This window comes from Talpa occidentalis, unplaced genomic scaffold (genome assembly GCF_014898055.3).
Source record: "Talpa occidentalis isolate TD23 unplaced genomic scaffold, MPIMG_talOcc4v2.1 talOcc4.2, whole genome shotgun sequence".
Taxonomy (NCBI): Eukaryota; Metazoa; Chordata; class Mammalia; order Eulipotyphla; family Talpidae; genus Talpa; species Talpa occidentalis.
Genome location: NW_023602073.1, coordinates 45,309,767 through 45,314,735, shown reverse-complemented (window position 1 = coordinate 45,314,735; position 4,969 = coordinate 45,309,767). Strand labels below are relative to the sequence as shown.

At 54.7% G+C, this 4,969-nt stretch overlaps 1 pseudogene; it reads left to right on the top strand.

The window, feature by feature from the left end:
* The window catches only part of LOC119252174 (HLA class I histocompatibility antigen, alpha chain G-like), an 8,905-nt pseudogene extending 5,275 nt beyond the window's left edge, over positions 1-3,630 (top strand).
* The last annotated feature ends 1,339 nt before the right edge of the window (positions 3,631-4,969 follow it).

The following is a 4,969-nucleotide window of genomic DNA, read 5'->3' as shown; positions in this document are numbered from 1 at the left end:
AATCCTAATGGTGTGAGGGCAGAAAAGTCTGAAAATCATTTACCTACAGCCTGGGAGGGGTGTCATGGCAGAAAGACACTGAGCAGGTTCTCTATGACCCGAGCAGACTGGGTAAAGGAGGAGTCCTAGAGAGTCCTCCGTGGCTTTTCGGGCTTTTATTGGGATTTGCCAGGTACACAGCAGGCAAGGGTACTGGGGGGACAGGAGGCTGGCAGGCCTACTAGCCCCGAGCAAGTCTTCACTCTGGGCTCTCCAGCGTCCTCTGGTTTTCTCTGTGGTTCTTATGTTTGTTCTGCTGGCGTCCCTGTGGTGCTGCCCTTATAAGCAGCAGTCTCTCAGCCCAGGCGTACCCACTTACGTATGCCCACACCCTACTCCAGGTGCCCGCCATCAGGCATGCATTCAGGACCGCAGGGATCCATCATCAATCCTAATGGCGGGAGGGCAGAAAAGTCTCATACTTTTTACCTTACCCTTCAAGGGGGCAACCAGAGGAACCCTGGTGGGGGAAAGGTGCATCTCCCCATCTCAGACCTTTGGTCCCCCCTCACCCTGTCCTGACCCCTTTCTGTCCTCCCAGCCTCCTCCTCTCACCCCATTGAATCTCCAGCCTTCTCATCCGCTGCCCTGTTTTAACCTCAGGAGCACCTCACCCCCGCGCCTCACCCCAGCTCCCAGGGTCTCCCTCCCGCCCCCAGGCTCCCACTCCCTGAGGTATTTCTCCACCGCGATGTCCCGGCCCGGCCTCGGGGAGCCCCGCGGCCGTGGGTACGTGGACGACACGCAGTTCGTGCGGTTCGACAGCGACTCCCCGGGCCAAGGATGAGCCGCGGGCGCCCTGGATGGAGCAGGAGGGGCCGGAGTACTGGGAGGAGGAGACTCGGACCTCGAAGGGCCACGCACAGACGTTCCGAGAGAACCTGCGCGCCCTGCGCGGCTACTACAACCAGAGCGCGGCGGTGAGCGGGGCGGGCCCGGGGGCTCACGACCCAACCCGGCGGCGGGCGGGACCCCAGACCCCCGCCCGAGCGTCCCCCGAGGCAGGGGGACCCGCCGGACCCTCGACCCGGGACGAGCCCCGGGACGTTCCCCGCGAGGTTCCCGCGTCAGTTTCGGTTTATTCCCGACGGGGGCGGGCGGGGTGACGCGGGGTGACGCGGGCGGGCGGGGACAGGCTCTCACACCCTCCAGAGGATGTACGGCTGCGACGTGGGGCCCGACGGGCGCCTCCTCCGCGGGTACAGTCAGTTCGCCTATGACGGCGCTGATTACCTGGCCCTGAACAAGGACCTGCGCTCCTGGACCGCGGCGGACACGGCCGCGCAGATCTCCCGGCGCAAGTGGGAGGCGGCCGGGGCAGCAGAGCGCTGGAGGCACTACCTGGAGGGCACGTGCGTGCAGTGGCTGCGCATTTACCTGGAGCACGGGAAGGAGACGCTGCAGCGCTCAGGTAAGAGGGGCCGCGAGGTCTCCAACCCCCCTCAGGCCGGCACCGCGGGGAGGGTGGAGTCAGGGTCACAGCAGCGCCCCTCTCTGGGCAGGGGGAGGAGGGACCCCCGGGTTTCCTGACTCCCAGAGGACCCCACTTTTCCTCAGAACAGTTAGGGAATCCAGTGTCTCCTGAGCCTGAGGGACACCAGCCCTGGAATCACCGTTCACCGGAACCTTTTGACCCTGCAGTTCTCTTGGGCACCATCAGTTTCTCTCTTAGGGTCTTGTTATTGGTCTGAGGACATTTTTCTGATTGACTCCTGCATTTCTGCGTCCCGGTCAGGCGCAAAAGCCTGTGCTCTCTTCTTAGAGAACTGCATCCTCGTAGCCAGAGCTGTCCTAATTCTAGACTTTCTGAGGACTAAGACATTGTCCCAGACTCCCAAGACCAGACTGGTTTCTAACTTTGTGCTTCCTCCTTCAAAACTCATTGCCCTGTCTATTCTGAGGATGGTCACATGAGGCTTTTTCAGGTCCATGAGAGAAAACCCAGAGTGTGAAATTTTTCACTCTTCTTCTCAGATGCCCCAAAGATGCACATGACCCACCACCCCACCTCTGACCAGAAGGTCACCCTGAGGTGCTGGGCCCTGGACTTCTACCCTGCGGAAATCACCCTGACCTGGCAGCGAGATGGGGAGGACCTGACCCAGGACATGGAGCTGGTGGATACCAGGCCTGGGGGGGACGGAAACCTTCCAGAAGTGGGCGGCTGTGGAGGTGCCTTCTGGAGAGGAGCAGAGATACATGTGCCATGTGCAGCATGAGGGACTGCTGGAGCCCCGAGTCCTGAGATGGGGTAAAGAGGGGAACGTGGGCACAGAGCCTCTTCTCAGTGGCATGAGGAACTCTTCTGGAGAACTTCAGAGCATCACATGGAAGCCTGGGCTCAGGATCTACCTTCCTTTCCTTTCCAGTGCCGTCTCCTCCCCACCGTCCCTACCAACTCCACCGACTCCACCATGGGCATCATTGCTGGCCTGGTCTCCTTGGAGCTGTGCTCACTGGAACTGCAGTGGCTGCAGCTGTGAGGTGGAGGAAGAAGTGCTCAGGTAGGGAAGGGAGTAAGGGGATCTCGTCCACACGTGTGTTGCCCAGTCTGGAGCTGATTGCTAACCCTATTTTGTAAAGCATTTTTGAAAATGAATCACAGATTTTTTCACCTTGATAATTCTGCTGCTGGGGCCCAGATTCCAGCAAATGGCAGAGGGGCAGGTACCTGCTGAGGGCAGACCAGGAGGCAGTTGGTCCGGTTCCCTCTCATCTCCTTTCTTTGTATTTTCTGGTCTTGCCCTAAGTGTCCTGTCACAGCTCTGGAAACTTCCCTGTGGTCCAGAAATGGGGATTCCTTTAGGACTTCATAGCCTGACTCCTTCCTGGTACATATGATGTTTCTTCCCACAGGAGGATAAGGAGGAAGCTACACTCAGGCTACATGTAAGTGTGGATCACTGTCCCCTTGGGGACAGTGTAGAGGGAGCCCATGGGGAAGTCACCCGCATCAGTCCCTCCTGTGGTCATCTCTCTGTGGGCCTGACCAGGATCTCTTTTTGTTTTCCCCCAGGCAGAGACAATTCCCAGACCATTGAAGAGTGTCTCTCAAAGCTAGAGAAGGTGAGATCCTGGAGGTCTGTGGTGGGAGGAACTGGGGTAGAGAGGATGGGGTCAGGTTATGGGGAAGCTGGGAGGGGGACATTCTGAGGATGTGGACGATCGAGAAGGATTGGAGGATGCGGTGGACTATCGAGAATGTCTACAGTTAACGCATGTCTTTGAATTTTTTTATGATCCTTTTCCTTCACAGTGTGAGCCAGCTGCCTTGTGGGGACTGAGTGATGCAGGATTTCTTCTCACCCCAACTTTGTAACTTCAAGATCCTTTGGTTTTCTTTGCTGAAAAAGGCACCGGAATGTGTCTCTGTTCTTATTAGATAATGTGAGGAGGTGGGGAGACTGGCCCAGCCCTGCCCACCAGGCCCCTCCCCACACTGACCTGTGTCTCTCCTTGATGACTTTCCTGCTCCAGCAGAAGCAGCTTAGTCTGCGTCTTTGTGTTTTCCTCACGAATAGTAACTACTTCCCCCTTGAAATAATCATTTGAGTTCTGGAATTACTTTTAGTAAGCTTGCCTGATGGGTTTGGGGGGTTAATAAAAATGATTCCTAAAATTTGAGATGAAATAAATGGGAAGTCTTATAGAATCACGTGTTTTGCTGTGCTGAGCCTGTGCAGGTGGGGTGGGAGAGGCTGTAGGAGCCTAGGGGACGGGGCCTGTGTCCAGTCAGGGCTCAGTGCATCATGGGCTTTGACGTGGTCCCTCCTTTGTCCTTGTCCTTCAGGAGCATCTGTCCCAGCAGGGCCTGTGATCACAGGGACTCAGAACCCACCTGGCCTTGTGCTGTCATATCTTGGCAGGGAGTGCTTGTGAGGGTAGGTAAGCCCGGGCTCAGCTCAGGCTCTAGCCTTTTGCCTTTCTGTGTATTTCCATTCATTTTCCATTTGCTGCTTTGTTGTTGTTGTTGTTGTTTTTTCTTCTCTATGTCTGTTCTCTTTGATGTTTAGAGACCAGGTCTCATGTCCTCGTGGTCACTGTCTCTGACAGCAGCACGAGGCACCTGTCATTGTCCCCACAAGGCCCACACAGGAGTCTGGTGAGGTGAATCTCCAGATTCATTTGATTTTTGGCCTCATTTAGGGCTTTTTTCTGGATTATTCTTTCTACCTTTTCCAACAAAATCTGCTGTTACTAGAAAGGAGGATTTAATAACGTCCTGATGGATTTAGATAAGTTCCTGATCAATTTCTATTTTTCTCTACAGGCTCTCTCTGTAACCCTGCCCTTAAATGTAGTAATCCCAGTGCTGGTGCTAATCAAGACCCATAGGTTGATAGTCAGTTACTTTCATAGTTGGCTGAAAAATAGGCCCCATAAACCTAGGAACGGGCCTCCCTGGTGGCCCAGGGGGTAAGTCTCAGCTCTATCACTTCTGTACCCTGAGTTCAATCCCCAGCCGGGAAGCTAACCCACATATGTTGCAACAGACCTCTCCTGTTTTGCCTGCTACTCCCCTTCGCAGGTGTTTCAATAAATCCACCTGTTCTGCTCCCACTCTGTCTCTGGTGAATCCTCTCACCAACCTACACCCAATTCTTGTATGCAAAACTAAATCTTAAAAATAAAAACATAGGAGCCCCTTTTTCAAAGAAATACACTGTGTAATGTGCCACATTAGTAAAGACACTGTCTCTAGAATGGGGAAGTGCTCTACACTGATGATACAACTTATAACTGTTGCACCAGATGTGTGACTGACTGTTTTTGCAACTAGGAAACCTCAATGAACTAAAAATATGCACAACTTGCAGCCCATGGAGAGTGTATCCTAGTGGGGAGGGGAGACTGGGGAATGTGTGGCAGTAAATCAGTAAACCCTGCGTGTCTGGTTAGAAGTGGGTAAGGGGACCTCCTCAGTGGCACA